At 45.1% G+C, this 18,549-nt stretch overlaps 1 protein-coding gene and 1 long non-coding RNA gene across 4 annotated transcripts in view; one reads left to right on the forward strand and one right to left on the reverse strand.

Moving 5' to 3' along the window:
- The window catches only part of QSER1 (glutamine and serine rich 1), a 44,037-nt gene extending 37,538 nt beyond the window's left edge, over window positions 1-6,499 (reverse strand). Inside the window, exon 1 of the mRNA XM_066552386.1 lies at window positions 6,394-6,499. The gene's annotated coding sequence lies outside the window, so the exon portion shown is untranslated. The remainder of the gene's footprint in view (window positions 1-6,393) is intronic.
- Window positions 6,500-6,751: 252 nt separating this feature from the next.
- On the forward strand, window positions 6,752-9,046 carry LOC136557911 (uncharacterized). Of its 3 annotated transcripts, XR_010783804.1 has the most exons (3): window positions 6,752-6,884; window positions 7,332-7,575; window positions 8,065-9,046. It is a non-coding gene; the product is annotated as an uncharacterized lncRNA (long non-coding RNA). The 3 variants fall into 3 exon arrangements; XR_010783803.1 differs by having other exon boundaries at window positions 7,332-9,046; XR_010783805.1 differs by lacking the exon at window positions 7,332-7,575.
- The last annotated feature ends 9,503 nt before the right edge of the window (window positions 9,047-18,549 follow it).

Here is an 18,549-nt window from a genome sequence, read left to right on the forward strand (position 1 = left end):
GATTTCCTGGGCAGGAAAAAGGGCAGCATGGAAGGTGCAGCACAGGCTGGCACACCCAGCCTGGCCCAGGCTGTGACCCTTTGTCTGGCACGTTCTGGATGGCTAAAAGCTCCCAGAACAGCTTGCCAGACATCTGGAATGCTAAATGAAGGACTGGAGCCCTCCAACTCTTCTCCCATAACACTGCCAGCTGAAAAAAGAGGGATATCTCCAAGGAAATCTAGCTGTGTGACTGCCCCAAGTAGAACTCCTGCAGGATTATTAAGGAATAAATGCTCCTTAGTATCCTGCTGTGTAAACACTATTACTCTAAGATAAGGATGCCTAAGGGTGCCTTCTTCCTGCTGAGCATAATTGGTTGCATTTTTCCCAAGTCCTAAGCAAGCAACACAGGTAGGCATGTAGAAGGAAGATGAAAAACAAGAAAAGCAATATGGGAAAGTAAAAGCTTGTCTAAACAGATGTAGGTTCTTGCTGAATTGTTTTGGAATAAGGAACTTTCAAGTGTGCAGAAATCCAGGAATAAGAGCCCCCTGCCCCTTTTTGTAGCATCATCAGAGAGGTTCTGAAGAGGCTCTAAAGAATGTAAGAATCCACTTAGCCCCAGGTGTGTCCAGGGCAATGAAACAAAAGAAGTCATGTAACAATGGCAGAATAGCAAGCAGAAGTAAACCTAAAACCTATGAAATCTGCCCAGTGAGACAAATAAATCTAGTACTTAATAACCATGCATTCTGTTCTCTCAGAAAGTATTTCTCTTTGCTTAAAAATTCAAAGAATTTTCTTTTCTCTGCCACTTGCATGGTACAGCAAGAAATGCTGTGCTGGAAAGGCTGAACTCTGCATGCTGCTCAAAGTTATTTTTGTCACAGTTAAGGCTGCTAAGGAAAGTCTGAAGTGAGACTATTAATGTATTGCCTTTTGACTGGTTTTTGTTTCGGTTTGTCTTTTCTTTGTTTGTTTAATGTATGGAATAGGCACTCACCACGCAAAGCAGCTTCTTGACATGCAAATTTGTGAAAGCTTTGACAAAATACAACAAAGATATCCATGCAAAATACACCCACTTTATAAGAGCCCTAGTATTGTTTAAAATTACTACAGTTCAGGCATAGGTGCTTTTTTCCTGAGAGGAACAAGGATTTTTCTAAAAACAGCCTCCTTCCTACGACAGCTTTATGCCAGAATCAGCAGCAACTCCAGGAAAAAATAAAAGGTGGGCAAAAGTACAGAAGAAACAGGGTGAAAAGGTTGCTCTCTGTTGGTGTAAGGTAAACACACCTATGATTAAAGTTAAAAGGATGAAAGGCAAAATACACACATGGGACTGAAACACTTTTTGCATAGGTGGTGGAATACAAGCCCCCTTCTTGCAGAACAATGTATTCTGTACCCTGTGTGGAGGATGTTGGCTCCATGGGAAAGGGCTCCCATCTGAAATGTCATTGTAGGTGATCTGAAGACAGATCTGGCACCCAGGTAACAGACACTTACCAAGTGCTCCTTCCTGCCAGGGAAGCAGGCAGCACAATTTCTGTGGGATGTTCATCAAAGCCAGTGACATGGCAAGACTGAGCCCATCCAAACCCTGTCCAGAACAACTGGGAAGAATCCCTGCCAAAGCCACACAGCTCTGCTCCCTGCTTGTCCCCAGGTGCCACCTCTGGCTTCCAGCCCTCCAGCACAGATATCCAGCTCAAGCCATTCACTGTTTCAGCCAGGAGAGTTTTCTCATGGATTGACAAACAGGACCAGCTCCCCGTGCAGTTGCACAAACGCCAAACAAAGACAAGGGAAGAGGAAGGGAGCCCCTTTCAGCAGCAGTGAGCCTGAGCAGCCCAGTTCAGCCTTCTCAGGTAACTACACCCTCACACTAGGTCTCAGCTCACTCCTTCTGCAGATAGTTCTTTATCACCATTTCTCACTGCAGCAGAATGACACACACTGCTTGAAATCGTCCGTGTAAAGCTGGCATTAAATCTCACACAGGTAAGCAGCATCTAAATCCAAACAAGCCTGCCTGGCTCATTTTGAAACTTCAGCCAAGGTTTTGCAAGATGACCACACATCTGCACTGGGGAAAAGCTATGGGACACAGAGCAAGAATGCATTCAGCTTCTGTTCAGCCAATCTTTGACCTTCCCACAGCTGTGATTTCAGTGTGTGCTGAATGCAGGTGAAAAAAAAAAGAAAAAGAAAGGAAGCCAAACAAAAGCCAGCAAGTCCCTGTAAGGTATCTGCACTATACCATGGACTGCCTGTGTTTATTTGGCATGTATAAATGTTTCAGATATAAACTATGACAGAAAATTTGGTAAGATTTTAAAAGTGACCTACCTTTTAATATGTTTTTAAAACTTATTTAATTTTTCTGTGCCTTTTAATACAAAATTTCTATGTATATTCCCAGATTATGAGCTTTCCTTTCAACACTTGAAATACTACGCCATAGGGAACTTTCTGTAGAATGTGTTTAACAACAAACATTGGTTTCACCTCTTAGAACAATTTCATTTGATGAAAGAAAGTGTTCTCATCTTTTCTAAAATACTCTGCACTTAGAGCTCCTATAGCTATGCAAAAACCCATTAGAATTTAAAATTGAGCCTTAACTAAAACACAATTATAACACAGCTGTTACAATAAGCATTAGTTTGACAGCTATGCAAAAATGAGTTTAAAAACCCATCATAACCATTTATCATAAAAGTGTAAGTCTCTCATATATGTAAGTCTGCAAATGAACTATCACAGTAACTAACTCTTTATCTTAGATTAGCTGTTATAGGCCACACTAACAATGTCAGTGCTAGCTGTTGTAAAGAACCATATTGAATTAAATGACATAAAACCCCATATGCTTGGGTAGGACAGAGATGGATACAGACATAAAAGAACATCAGAGACCGTGGCAATCACCATAAAACTTAAATCAACAACAAAATAATTGTGACTGACTTTTAATCACATGTAGCAGATTTGAGTCTTAGAGCTGTGGTAAAAACAGAACAAGAACAGTAAGATCTTTCCACTAGTAAAAATCCTTTTCTAAATGAGTACCCCCACGTCAGAGAAACTGAACCAGAAGCCCCATCCATTATCAGGTGTCTCCATTCTCTTTCCATGTAATTTCGACAGTTTCTCACACTATTACACATCACCTGGTTTCTGAATACTCAATAATTCCTGAACAAGCAGCAAGTAAGCATGGCACACCTTATCTGCTATTCCAAAGCTTTTGGCCAAAAGAGGGTTTAAGCACAGAGGCAGGGTTTTCTGACAGCTACAGTAAAAGGCCAAAAGTGGCAGTGCACTCCTAGAACCACCAGAAATTCCTTCAAGATGCTGACAGGCTGTGCAAGGGACTGGGGGTCAGGAGCACCCCCTCAGCCCCTGCTACCAGGCTGCAGTGTCCCAATGTGTCCCTGCTTAGGTACCAGAGTGATCCCAGTGATTTCCATCAGCTTCCATCCCAATTCACCATCTCCTATTCCATGGGAAGAGTTATGTCACAGCAGGCCTGGTAGAAATGTCCTTGTAACACTTCACCACACATTTCCTTTGAGTTGATAAGAATGGAGGCATTGCACAGACCAAACAGTGCCTGCAAGAAATAAGAAGCAGGATAAAAACCAGATGGCTGAAGTGAAGCACAGGAAGACAGGAGCAATGCTTGTAGGGAGGAGAAATCATTTTGATGAGCTGAGACTGTGAACATGGCTCTCCACACAAAGGGAACATAACCTGCCACAACACAGCCTGCAAGAGCATAGCTATGAAATTTGAATGAAATATTGTCATCCAGATCACCTAAAGGCTGAATTCTTTTCAAGCAAGTACCAGATGAACATGACACACATTTTTTAATTTAACATCAGGCTAATGCAGCTTCAGCTGTTAAGATGACTACCTGTCAACCACAATCAGAAACACCACTTTGAAAAATGTGATGTGATCTGTAACACAAGTTGAGGGCAAGGACAGCATATTCCTTTACAGTACATCTATACCTTCACAATTTCTTTCCAGGCTGCTGCAAGCCTTGGCAGTGACAGGAATGACTCTTCCATCCCCATTCCTCAGCAACTCCATCCATACAAAGACAAGTGCTATCAGCAGTAGAGGAATCCACAAGCACCTAAAGCCCAGACTCTACTCATCACTGTGTCCAACATGTTCAAATCTTTAAATCTGGCCAAAGAACAGGGTATATTAACTCTTATTAAAATGACATGGACCCAAAGAAGCCAGTTCAGGAGAATTTCAAGCACAAAATATGATTCATTATTCAGTATTTTCCCTGTTCTTAGTACAGTTAAAGAAAAAAGTTTAAATGTTTCAGCCAACAAATTTTAAATGCATCATTTGTCACCACGTATAGAACCTGGAGATGAAATTTCAAAGAACTAAAAGTTTTCTCCACATTGTTTCCTGGAGCATAGTATAAATATTGCCATATCATATAGGGATGCAATAATACTAATTTGATTGGTATAGGCAGCAGGAAGTGATCTAATGAGCTTCTGCATGGTACTTGTCTTGGGATTTTTCTCCATGCCATTTCTTGTAAAGAATTCCCAAAATGTACATTAATACAGCAGCTATTAAAAAAATTGCAAGGTATGTTGTAAAACCAGGGGATTATTTCAAATATTAAAAAAAAAAACCATCAAGCAGTTGTATTTCCTGTAAAATCCAAGAAAGATCCACTTCTGCTTCTGCACTACCTATTCTTAAATGCCCTAGGAAATCCAAATCACCTCCAAAGAGCTGGCATGACCCTCAAGAGGTGATGAGAACTGGCAAAAGCAATACAGAAAGGACAGGTCACTGACTTCCACTGAAATCAACATTGCAACATGACCATAAGCATGATCAGTGATTAGGAAGAAAAATTGTAAAGAATTATATGGAGACCTTACTTTGCCACGCAAGCAGCTCCTCAGAGAAACTGGCTAAAGAGCTTCATGGGGCAAGGGTTTGGCCAAAAAGCTGCAATTCTCTGTGAAACAGGGAATGTACAGCCTCACATGCCAGGGAGCTCCTGAGATCTTCTCACTGCTCACTGCCTTAACTGCATCTCAAATGCGATGTGCACAATTCAGGAAGGGAAATTGACAACAACTTGGAGGAAATCTGGAAGAATAACTAAAGCAGCAAGAAAAAAAATCTCAGGCAATAAACTTCAAAAGATTATGTTCTTTCTATTAAGAAAAATAAGTAAAGCAAGAAATTAATTAGGATTCATAAGAATTCATACTCGACATATTTTCTACATTGATGAGGCTATAAACAAGACTCAGTGACCAGAAACTAAAGGCAGCCCTCTTCATATCAGAAATACAATATATATCAGTCACTTGTACACTTTACTAAGAACTGTGCTGAATTTTGCCTCATTGGAAATTTTTAACTACACCTTCTAAAATGTAAGCTCTATTTTCAAACACAGATTGGGGGGAAAAAAAAAACGTTCTGTAGCCTGCATTATGAAGAGGTCAGACTAGATGATTGCAACAGTCCTTCTGACCTGATAATCTATTAATCTTATCAGACATGTCTGACCACTTTCAGAACCAAGTGCAAAGTCATCTATTAGCGCACCTATTTCAACGGGATATTTTTAGCCCAAGATTCTCTTTTACCTTTAAACGCCGTCGAGATGGGAACTGCAGATAAATCAAGCGAGAGACATAAAAGGCAGGCGATAAGGAAAATCTCATCGCCTAGAGAATACTCCTTTTAGTTGGCAGAGTTACACAATCAAAAAGCAACGCAAAGCCAATAAGATATCCTGTATTTTCCCCGCACTTCCCGGAACTTTGCAGAACTCTCCGCGGGACCGAATCGCTCCAGACAAGTTTTGGCTGAGAGGAGGAGGCTCCGCACGCCCCGGAGCAGCGCTTTAGAGCAAAGAGGCTCGCCCGGCTCAGCGGAGCGCACACCGGCGGAGAAATGGACGGGCGCGGGGGATGCTGGCGCGGCGCGGCCGCCTCCGCCGGCCCGGTGCCCCGGCGGGCAGCATTGTTCGGCCGGGCAGCGCCGGTGCCCGCGGCCCCGCTTCCCTCCGGGAGCCGGCCAGGGACGCGTGAACTCTTGAACCCGCGCCGCAGCCCGACGCGAGCCTCCGGGGCGGAGAGACCGCCCGCCCCGCCGCCGCCAGCGCCGCGGGCCGCCGGGGACAGCGGGGAGCCCGCGCCGCCGCCGCCCCCCGCCCGCCGGGACGCGGCCTCCGCCGCCCCGCCCGGCCCGGCCTCCCCGGGGCCGCCGGGCCCCGCTCGTCCCCCGCCCTGCCCTGCCCCGCCGCCGGGGCCCCCCTCGGCCGCCCTCGGCCAGGCCCCGGCGCGGCCCCCGGCCTTTCCTGCCGCTGCCCCCTCGGCGGACCCTCCTCACCTGGGCTTGAGGCTGCCGGCGCCGCGTTCGTAGGCCCAGGAGGCGGCGGGCGGCGCGGTGCCCGGGGCCAGGGGCTCGGCGAAGCCGGGGGTCGCGGGGTAGTTCCTGTCCATCATCGGGGCCGCGGGGGCTCCGCGGGGGCCCTGCGCTTTTGAGGGCGGCGGGGACCGAGCGGGGCGGGGGGGGAGCGGCGCCTCATCCGGGGCGGGCAGCGCCGCGGCCCCGTGCGGCCCCCTGCGCTCCGCTCCCGCTCAGCGGCGGGCGGCGGGCGGAGCTGCGGGCGGCGGCGGGGGCTGCGCGGCCGCCGGGCCCATGTCGGGCTGCGCGTTCCCAGGATGCTCCTCCCCCGCCAGCGCACTGGGGCTCACGGGCTCCGTGGCCGGGGGCAGGGAGGCCGCGGCGGAGGGGCCGCCGGGGCCGCCGCCAGCAGCGCCGGCGGGGGGAGCGGGAGCAGGAGGAGGAAGAAGAGCAGGAGGAGGACGAGGAAGGAGGTCTGTGACTCGCGGACGGGCGGCCGCGGCCCGAGGGGGAAGCGCGGCGGCGGCGGCGGGAGCGGAGCGTGGCGGGGGGCGGTAGCCGCCACCGGGGCGGGGTGGGGGGGCTGAAGGCGGGGACGGGCGGGGTGGCGGTGTCGGGTACGGGGGAGGCCGGTTCCTCGGTGAAGCGAAGCGCTGGCGCTTTGTTGGAGGAACCGGGGCGGGGCCATGTTGTTCCCGCGGAGGGGAAGCGCCGCCAGCCGCGGGCTCCGGGGCGGCCGCCGCCGCCGCCAAGATGGAGCCCGGCAGCCGCCCCATTGTAGGGCGCTTTGTGGGGCGGCCCTCCCGCCCTGGCACCGGCACCGGGCGCTGACGCCGCTCCCCGCGCCCGGCCGCCTCCCCCCGCGGCGGGGAGCGCCGAGCCAGCGCCCGCCACCGCCTCTTTATGTGTCTGTATGTCAGAGCTTCCCAAAGACTCGGGCATTCCCCATTGAGAGGCCTGAATGGAATCGTACGATGGCATCGCAGAGTGCTTTGGATTGGAAGGGACCTTGAAGATCATCCAGCCCGATCGCCCCTGCCATGGGCACGGGCACCTTCCACTAGATCAGGTTGCTCAAGGCCCCATCCAACCTGGCCTTGAACACTTCCAGGGATGGAGCAGCCACAGTTTCTCTGGGTGTTCCAGTATCTCACTCTCCTCACAGTAAATAATCTCATCTTTATATCTCATCTAAACCTACTTCCAGTTTAAAACCGTTGCCCCTTGTCAATTACCCCTTGTATATTGCCCCTTGTCCGTTGCCCCTTGTATATTCCCCCTTGTCAATTATCCCTTGTCCATTACCACATGCCCTTGTGAAAAGTCTCTTTCCAGCTTTCTTGTGAATGCAAAAAGTCAGCTAGCAGGAGAAGAGAGAGAATATCTATTTATTCTTTCTTTATTTTTATTTAGTCTAAATTTAAATGGTAAAACTTCTAGAGGACTGCTTTAGCTAGGATTGGCTAAAGCAGTTTGTTTTTATTTAGAGCAGCCTAAGCCACCTGGTTTGTAGATGGTAAATTCCTGTATTTTTTGCTGAATGCTTGTTAAAACAAAGAATAAGGGAGACAGGCACCATCTGCACGGAGCAGGGTAGCAGCAAAGGAGACATCAGGATGATGAGTGAACTGTGGTGTCTTGCTTTCCCTGCAGATTGAAGATAGGCAGGCCGAGATGAGCAGGAGGAATGTGCCTCAGAGGTGAAGATGAGGAACATGCTCTTAAAAAGAGGGTGACTGCACCTGAAGGCACTGCTCAGAAGAGGAAGGTGTATGCTAATGAGCAAGTAAGTCTTTTGAAGATTCAGTTTGTAGCACTCCAGGCAATACTGAACCACAGACTGAAATGAATTCTGTAGTGAAATGCATTTAGAAACTTGGCTACAGCCAATCAGATTAGATGTTAAAAAAAAAAGCTGCAAAAAACCTCAACATTGGAATGAAAACATGGAGTGATCAGTATTAAACGAGAAAGAAGAAGAGTATGAGACTTCAGGAGGAAAAGCTGAGGTTCTGCTTTTCTCATGCCTGAGTTCAAGAAGCAGCAGGAAGAAATGCAGCCGTGGATGGGGAGAGAAAGAAAGGTAAGTGTGAAAGTCATCAGCGCTGAGGAGAGGAGCGAAGTCACCCAGAGGCCAAGGCAGAGGGTGGAGGGAGAAGCAGCAGCTCACCAAAGCCAGAAACCAGCAGAGTGAGTTTCCTCGTGTTTGCATAAGTTAGCACCTGTGTTGCTCGCAGCTGGAGGAGCCGTGTGGGGGGTGGGAGACTTTCTCTCCCCGGGAAACGGGAGGGTTGCTGTTTTACATATGAACGAGGCCTGATGACAGAAAATGACTCCAGTTGTACGCTAATAGTGCAGCGTTTGCCTGCTGATGCTGTTCAAAGTGCCATTTCCAGTGGGGAAGGACCCACAGTTTTTTATTTCCCTGCAGGATCTCCACTAATCGCCATTATATTATTACACTTAGAGCACATTGCTTCCCTCAAGTGAGGCTGAGAGGAGGGTGATACATGGAACTGATATGAAGTGCCTTTTCCATCTACTTGTAGTGTCTGGTTTTCTAGAGTGAACATGTTGCTCTGGAGTTTCTTGTCCTAAATTTGGAAGGATGTGTTAATAAATTGTAAAACTGCTAGTGTCTTGTTTGGTTTTTTTTTCTCAAGTAATGGCAACATGAAGAGAGTGCAAAGAGTGCCATTATGTTGTTTATTTCCATTACAGAACTGCTCTAAAGACAATGTGGGGGTGGGTACATGGCTGTAAAATCATGTTACATGAGAAATCACAAACAAGAACCCGTCAGATTTGCAGGCAGGGAAACATAGACAGTGCCTTCATACCACTAAATGAACCACAGACACAGTGCTTCCCTGAACATTGCTGGAGTAGATCCTTTTTTTCTGGCAATCAGATAGTGAAGTTGAGTGAAACAGAATTTGTCACAGCTGTTGTTAAGTTTAATTTCTTTTACATGGTTTTAATAGAGGTGAGTAGACTAAAAGCTTAATCACTGATGTCCACAACCATCAGATAAAGTCAGTTTATCCAGTGATTTGCTTTTCCTGTGTATGAGATAAATCTCGTCCTGAGATCAGGCAGTGAGACTTCCGCAGCTTTCTCATTAAACTGACCCCTGCTGCTCCTTGCTGTCCTCTGTCCAGGAAATCTTCCTCCAAGTTTGTGCATTTTATCTTTTTGTAACCAAATGGAATTTTGTAACACTTTTCTCTAAGACAACAAAAGAGTATGTTGAGAGCAAGTGCTTTTACAGTATCCTGGTACCCAGGAAACTTATAAGCAGCTTTTCTGAAGGATCTGTTCAGGGCTAGAAAACTTCCTTTGGTAGATCATGTTAATTAAACTTTTTTTTAATGTTTAGATTAAAGTGTACATATTAAAATTTGTACTTAGCAGTCATGTTAGGTGTGTTAATGGTTCTGAAACTTGGACTCTTGTCTTAATAAGGAATGGTTTTGTTTCTAATGCATGTTACTTGCTGTTTAGGAACTGAGCTTTAGTGGGCTAAAATGCCTTCTGAACTGTAGTGCATAACTTAGTGCCTGTAGCTAGTAGTGATATTGTATGTGCTTCTCTCTGAAGTCAAGGATTTAATATAATAAAAATATCTTGCTGAAACATAATACAATTTTTCTCTCTACTTAAGACCAAAATCTTAAGTTGAAGCACTGTAACACAATCTGTGCAGCGTACCAGCCTGAAGCACTACTGGGTTTTTTTGTTTCTCATTTCTTTACCTAAACCATGAGTCTCCACTTGGAAAAAATAAATCCTTTATAGAATCAAAAATATCATTTGATAGCTAGGAGACAGATATAAGTACTTAAGGTTACAGTTTAATGGGAATCATCTGCTTAAAGTCTGAGGAATGATCTCCAGTGCCGCAGCATGTGCTGCTGCCTCCAGATGTGGTGTGGCAGCAGGGCTGGGCTGCCTCAGCTGCTTGCAGACAACTCAAAGAGGAAAGCCTGACTGTCCCTCCTTCCCTTCTTCACCCTCTCACTTCTAGTGATGAGCTCTGGCCACAGGGTGAGTAATGAATTCACTCCACTGGCTTCCCTTTTTCACCATTACCTTTTTCTGCCAGAGGTGATTTTTCTGTAATTTTGCTGAGCTGAGTCAGCTTGCCTTCGTGAGAGCTGGCTCAGCTGTAGTGAGCAGCCAGGAGGAGATGACAGGGAAGTCTTCTGATGGTGACATGTTGTCTTGGCTGGTGGTATATTCCACATGGAAATGTCTAGAGTCCAGGAGAGCACTCTGCAGACAGTGCTGGGCTCCTCTGCCTGTGTGACACTGCAGCCAGAATCAAGCCAGCTCTGTTGCAGAACTGTGTGAGTTCACACACACTGCCCCTTAGGGAAAATTTCCTGCTTCTCTTTAAATCATTCATTGTTACACAAGGCTGAATGGCATTATTGCTTTTTGAGGTCTGGTTACATGTTTAGAGTGAACATATATCAAATGAAATGCAGGATCAAGCTAAAGAGTAGTTGGCAGTTTTCTGTGATTTTATCATAATTAAAGCAATATAGCAATCACAGATCCAGGGCCAAAATCATGCTCCAGTTCATGATTGCCATCAATGTATTTATTTGTAACTGTTATATTTATTTATTGGCTTGTTTGTTGCACAGTGTGCTAGAATTATTACATATGCTACCAGAAAAAAAATGTAGGCCAGTGTTTGAGTGGAGTGTGATTGTTTTTTTATATTGTATATCATAGAATCATAGAATGGCCTGGATTGGAAGGGATCTCAAAGATGATCCAGTTCCATCTCCCTTGCCATGGACAGGGACTCCTTCCACTATCCCAGGTTGCTCCATCCAGAGCAGACAGAGCTCCATCCAACCTGGCTTTAACACTTCCAGGGATGGGGCAGCCACAGCTTCTCTGTGCCAGGGCCTCCCCACTCACACAGCAAGGAATTTCCCCCTAAATCTAATATAAAGCTACTCTTTTTCATTGTAAAGCTTCACCCTTGTTCTGTCACTGCATGCCTTTGTAAAAGTCCCTCTCCACTGCTCTTTTCAGGCACTGGAAGGCCACAGTTGGGTGACCCCAAAGCCTTCTGCTCTCCAGGCTGAACAATCCCAATTCTCAGCCTGTCCTCGTTTGAGAGGTGCTCCATCCCTTTAATCTTGGTGCTCTGCTCTGGGATCACTGCAGCAGCTCCCTGTCCTTGCTGTGCTGGGAGCCCAGGGCTGGATGCAGAGCTCCAGGTGGGATCACCCAGAGCAGAGCAGAGCAGAGGGGCAGGATCCCCTCTGATCTTGGTGGGCTCACTGCAGCAGCTCCCTGTCCTTGCTGTGCTGGATGCAGAGCTCCAGGTGGATCTGAGCAGAGGGGCAGGATCCCCTCTGATCTTTGTGGGCTCACTGCAGCAGCTCCCTGTCCTTGCTGTGCTGGATGCAGAGCTCCAGGTGGGATCTGAGCAGGGAGAGGGGCAGGATCCCCTCTGATCTTGGTGGGATCACTGCAGCAGCTCCCTGTCCTTGCTGTGCTGGATGCAGAGCTCCAGGTGGATCAGAGCAGAGCAGAGGGGCAGGATCTCCTCTGATCTTGGTGGGATCACTGCAGCAGCTCCCTGTCCTTGCTGTGCTGGATGCAGAGCTCCAGGAGGATCTGAGCAGAGCAGAGGGGCAGGATCCCCTCTGATCTTGGTGGGATCACTGCAGCAGCTCCCTGTCCTTGCTGTGCTGGATGCAGAGCTCCAGGTGGGATCTGAGCAGGGAGAGGGGCAGGATCCCCTCTGATCTTGGTGGGATCACTGCAGCAGCTCCCTGTCCTTGCTGTGCTGGATGCAGAGCTCCAGGAGGATCTGAGCAGGGAGAGGGGCAGGATCCCCTCTAATCTTGGTGGGCTCACTGCAGCAGCTCCCTGTCCTTGCTGTGCTGGATGCAGAGCTCCAGGAGGATCTGAGCAGAGCAGAGGGGCAGGATCCCCTCCCCAGCTGCTCTCAGGCTGCTCTGGGTGCAGCCCAGGCTGGGATTGGCTTTCTGGGCTCCAGCTGCACACTGCTGGCCCATGTCCAGCCTCTCACCCACCTGCACCCCAAGTCCTTCTCCCCAGGGCTGCTCTGGATCTGCTCATCCCCAGCCTGGACTGGTACCAGGGGCTGCCCTGGCCCAGGTGCAGCACCAGCCTTGGCCTTTTAAACCACAGGAGATTTCCATGGGCCAGTTCTTGAGCTTGTCCAGTCCCTCTGGATGGCATCCTGTCCTTCAGAAGGGTCACCTGCACCACTGAAGGATGGGATGTACAAGACTGGTGTCACCATTAGGTCAGATGTGACATAGACACATGTGATCAGGGTCCAAGAAGAATAAGTTTTTATTTGTGTTCTCCAGCTTATATACTCTTAACAAAGCATGATCTTAAGTCATTAACTACATCACAATAACTTATTATATTCTTTGGTGCAAAGCAATTAGTGTCAATATATTTGGCAAAAGTTTTACAGAAATTTAATAAGACATGTATAAACATCTACTTATGCATGTAGTCTAGCTTACAAAAATTTCCATGTACCTTTTCTAATCTGTTTCCAGGCTGACAGCCTTGTCTTCTTCCTTGCTATGGATACACTGGAAAATCATCAATTGTTTTTTCTTCCATTAACTCAGCTTTGCTTGCAGGCCAGCTGTCAAGCCCCTCCATAACTGGCTCTGCAGAAGAATGAGGTGGTATGTTACAGCTTTAATGGTGTCATGGGTGTCAGAGCACCACTGGGGGTCCTTGTGCTTGGGTCAGCACATGTTGATTCTTCACAGGGCCAGCACTTGCTGCCTGTGCTTTTGGCTTTCTTTTCACTGCAGGTACAACAAACCTGGGTCTATGCTGTTTTTCCAATGTCTCTCTATCCCCAGTGCCTTCTTTCACAGAGAGCATTGCTCCTGTACTTTGCTTCTCCATAACAGGTGATGCCTGGTTTTGGTCTTGTTCTGGCTCTTCTGTTGCATTTCTGTGCCAAAATATTTTTTCTTCCTTTAAGAGGCTTTCAGCTAAACCTGTAAACTGGGCTTTGCAGCAAAATTCTTAGTGTGCTTTAGGGCAATTTTTGGTGGACTGAAAAGAATCATGGAAGAATAGTCAGATGCACATGCTGGATCAGCAGCTTCACCTGTTGTTGATGGAAGAAATTAGTTAATGGCAGAATGTGAAGTTAATGGTGCAAGTCTGAGATTACAACTTGGTTGTTGCAAATGGATAAAAAGGATTGTATTTCAGCACATCATAGTACTTTATTTTAGAGCTATCACAGTATCATAGTTTGCTATCATACACAAACACCCTAGTGCTTAGCTTTCAGTGGCTAACCATGTGTCAACAAAAGCTTTAGAAATAAATTTAATGAATAGCCTTGTGCTGAGAGAATGAATCTTCACAATTGTTTGGAAACAGTGTTTTGGAGACTTGAGGACATTCTTTTTTCAAAAACTAATGTTTCAAAGATAAAACAATCAAATAACTTGAATGTATCTAAGCAGATGAAGTTTGAAGAAGTTCAGGCCAAAGCTGAATTGGGTCTGATGTATCACACATTGTGAAAAGTGCACAAAATGAGATTTCTGCAGCACATGTTTCTGTTGAGCACTGTTGGACAGCTGCACATGCTGGATGCAGCACCTTTGTGCAGGCTGTGGCTGCTGCCAGCCTGTGGTATCCTGCAGGAGCAGGAATGAGTGAGTAGATCAGATAGGCAGTAATAACATGAGTTTTGGTTAGGCTTGTTATTAATCACTGACTGCATTGTTTGTTGTTGTAATTGGGATTCTGACCAAAGCAGAAAATTGCAGTTGCTTTAACAGATTAGAATTTGCATTTAATTTGGCATGTGGCCTCTTTAAACATGAAGCTAGGCATTAAGATATGTGTGAATAGGGAAGAGAGTGCTGCCTTTCAAAGAGCACACTCTGTCTTGGAACCTCACAGCAAATGCTCTCCTTTGAATTTCTTCACTTACATTGCTCTGTGCATTTATTTGAAAACTTGAGTATATGTACAAACAAATGAAGCAAAATCTTCAGAATTCATTGTATTGAGCTAAAGCTGATCTGTGAAAGCTTGACTTCCGACATGACAAAAGATGATGGAGCTGGTGGAAAGCTCATTGCAGCAATGAGGAGAAGATCTTGTTTCTTTCTTGTTCCCAATCCTCCTCCCGGTCATGTGCTTCCACTCCTTCCAAGGTGCCACCATTGCACTTGTGTTGCCTCAAATCACCCAGTCCTGAGAAAGCTGTCTATGTTTTCACTGGATGATTTATGAAAGGTAAGGACCAGAACTGGTATAAGGTAAGTGGGAGAAATGTGCAATGACATTGCACATAGGAAAAATAAAAAAAACTAAATAAAACCTTTGATCTTGAACAAACTCATATTTTTAATAGGGAGTGTTTTATTTTAACTCTTACTAGAAGATATTTTCCTTTGTATGATATCAATGCTGGGTGTTTAATGTGAAATGTTGGATGTTTATGTATTCAATACTTGCTGATCTTTAGAGAAATTAAACTGAAGCTTGAACTCTATTGAGCAATCAGAGGTGTTTCTTAAATGAAGTAGGCACTGCTTCAGAAATTACAACGAGGCCATTTCAAAACTTATGTTTAACCCCACCAGTTTCTAGATTGAAATATTTTTTCAGATGCTTTGAAGTTTACAGTGCTCCCTTTAGAGTGTGGGCCTCCCAGAATGTAGGCAGCAAAATGCCTGCATCTGATGGCCCCTACTGCTTCAGTGCTTCAGTAGTCTGGGTGCTGTGGAAAAGCACCTAGTGTTACCAACACTTCATGGAAGAAAGTGTTACCAACTTCATTTAAAAGAAATCAAAAGGGTTGTCAGAGGTTTTTTCATTTTTTAGTCATAGGCTAAATTAGCATTTTCTCTTTTGACATGATTAATTTATATAAATGGAGTGAAAGATGGAATTGTTGTCCCAAAACACTTAATGAGAATGAAACATCTATCCCATCAGCTGTATTTCAAATATCAGCTCAGTTGACTGGTTAAAAAGCTTCATTGGATGTTCAAATATAGGAGATTTAGGTAGTCTGTGGAGAGCTCAGCTCCTCTTGTATGGTTGGAAGAACAAACACAGCTCTGACTATTTTTTTCCAGAGGATAAATCAAAAGTGAATTTAGTGAAATTCACTGTGCTCCATATTTGCTCTGTCTAGCTGCCCTCCTGCCTCTCTAAGGAATTCCACACACACTGCATCATGTGTGGCTCCACCTCAGATTGAAATTGCCATTATCATGAGGAACTCCTGCTTCCTGCCTCGCTTTTGCATGCCTGTTCTGCTCCTCACTGGGGGATATTACTTACTTCACTACCCCTAGGAAAGGGGTATTTTTTGGTCATACCATCGTGTTAAATCTGCTCACCAAAGGCCTGACAAAAGTCAAGGAATTTGGAAGGGTTAACACCTGGTTAAGTCTTGAGGAGTTCATCTTCAGTGCCTGCAGTTCATGAACCTCAGATGCTCAGCTAAACTGGAGCAGTGGAGCAGGAAGATTTTGTCCAGAGTAGAAATTGCCAGTGTTAAAGAAAACAAACCATAGCCCTTTTTCTCTACCAATAAGTTCTATATGGCATGAAGAATCATCTAACAGTAAAATGGTTTGGGTTGGAAGGGAACTACAAAGGTCATCTAATTCCAACCCCCTGCCACGGGCAGGAACACCTTCATGGATGGAGCCCCATCCAGCCTGGCCTGGGCTCTTTCCAGGGATGGATCCTAAACTTCTCTGGGCAACCTGTGCCAGTGTTTCACCACCCTCATGGTAAAAAAACCCTTCCTTATATGTAGTCTAAATCTCTTTCAGTTTAAAACCATTACCACTTATCCTGTCACAACAGGCCCCGCTAATAAGTCTGTCTCCATTTTCCTCTAAGCACCCTTTAGGTGCTTTCAGAAGAGTTGTTACCAACTCAATTTAAAAGAAATCAAAAGGGTTGTCAGAGGTTTTTTTCATTTTTTAATCATAGGCTAAATTAGCATTTTCTCCTTTGCCGTGATTAAACATTTATTTGGAAATTATTTTACAAAATAATATAGAGACTAGCAGAGCTTAAAATATTGCTACCCATCACCCAAAATATGACAGCACTTGAAATCAAAGTTAGAATTAAATATAGCCAGTGACAAGTTCATTTAAAATGTTCTGACAGATGAGTAGAAGGAAATATGTTCATAAGATTAAGTAATTGTTTATACAGTTCAGAAATTATTGGAAACAGTCAAAAATAGCAAAATAAAGAGCAGGTTATTTGAGAAGATCTACTTAAGATTTTTGCGAGGAAAACACATGCAAGTTCTTTGTTGTGGAAATGATAGTGATAAATTTGTAGTGACAGGAATTAATTGAAAGATGTTTACAGTATGGAAAGACCATGCTTGAAGTGTTTGAAAATGGCTTTTAAACCCAGAATTTGCTTCCTGTTCTCTATGCCACATGGGACAAGCAAGGATAGCAGCAGTAAAACTTCTGTTGGCAGGAGAGACTGTGGATAGAAAATTTTGGTTTGTTGCTTGTTTTTGGGGTTTTTTATTACTTTGATGGTTCATTTAAAGCTAGAAATAGTGTTGCTAAACTGCAGGTAATAATCTTATTCACAGCTGATAATCTGAGGAATGATAAGGAAAAATGCTTTTCAGATTTCAAATATAACTTTTAAGGGCAGATCAGACTGAAACATTCCAGTTAATAGAAGTGGGCATCATTATAACAACAGAATACTGTGAACTGGGTTTGGCAACAACATTGTGGTAAAGAATTTGGCAGAGCATTATACTTTTTATTACCTGAAGTGATCAGTTATCTCATTTTTTGCTCCAATCTCAGTTCAGCTGCAGCCAATAAAAACCTTGACAGGACCAGAATCAAATGCTTCAGAGCTCACATTTTCATCAGCTGTGGTGAGGAAATGCACTTCCACGTGGTACTTTGGTTTTGCTGTTCTAATGAATTCACAAAAACCCCAACAACCCCCGGCCCTATAAATGCATAATTGATAGAACACATAGCAGGCTTTCTTATTGCAGCAGTAAGCAGGTTCAGTGATTTGTTTTTCAACTGACACAGCCAGAGATCACTTTTCTGACCCTTATTATTTGCCCTAATTAATAAAGTGTCTTGTTTTGTAAAAGGTTGCATGCTGTAATCTTCTGTGATGCTGAAAAGGCTGTTCTGGAAAATTGTTCAAGACAATGGCTAACAGCACTTATAGTGACACGTTTAAAACAGAATATTTGTGTTTACCAGTGTTTTGTTTGGACAGTTCTGTTTTCAACTGTCATGGTAGATAACTATTAAATCACTTAAAATCCACTGTCTTTCCTAAAGGTCCTGGAAAGAAACAGCAAAATCAAAACACTGATAGTTTACATCTCTATACCAGTCAAGTTAACTTGCTGCTGCTTTGCTCCTCAAAAATCTTCCTCCTCCTCTTCCTACTTAATAACAAAATGCTTTGGATTGGAAGGGGCCTTAAAGATCATCCAGTTCCAGACACCCTGCCATGTGACATCTTCCACAGGACCAGGTTGCTCCAAGCCCCATCCAACCTGGCCTAGAACATTTCCAGGGATCCAGGGGCAGCCACAGCTTCTTCACAGGGCAGCCTGTGCAGCACCACCCTCACAGTAAAGGATTTTTTCCCAATATCCAATCTAATCCTGGTCTCTGTCAGGATTATTTGCTGTTACAAGTACAAGTCATTTGCTGCTTTATGTATTCTAATAGCAACTCCATTTTTAAAAGAAGCTACATGTAAAATTTGCAAGGGTGGCAAAATAAATGAATCTGAATTTTAATCTAAATTCATAACTCCCCGTAGTCTCTCTCTTGTTGATTTTCTCTCTGTTAACCCTGTTGAATCATGATTTCTAAAAAGAGACAAGATACAAGGTCAGAGTGGGCCAGGAGTCAGTGCATGAAAGAAGGAAAACAAACTCAACCCAGACAAGTGCCATTCAAAGGAATTCTGTCCCTCTACAAGGAGAGGTAAGTTTACACTGTATTCAACTAAATTTCAAACTTTGCTCCTTCTTTGCAAAAGGCAGCATGTGTCTCCCAAATTATCATGCTATGTGCAACCAATGTTTGAATGTCA

The sequence above is a fragment of the Molothrus aeneus genome, chromosome 6, assembly GCF_037042795.1.
Source record: "Molothrus aeneus isolate 106 chromosome 6, BPBGC_Maene_1.0, whole genome shotgun sequence".
Classification (NCBI taxonomy): Eukaryota; Metazoa; Chordata; class Aves; order Passeriformes; family Icteridae; genus Molothrus; species Molothrus aeneus.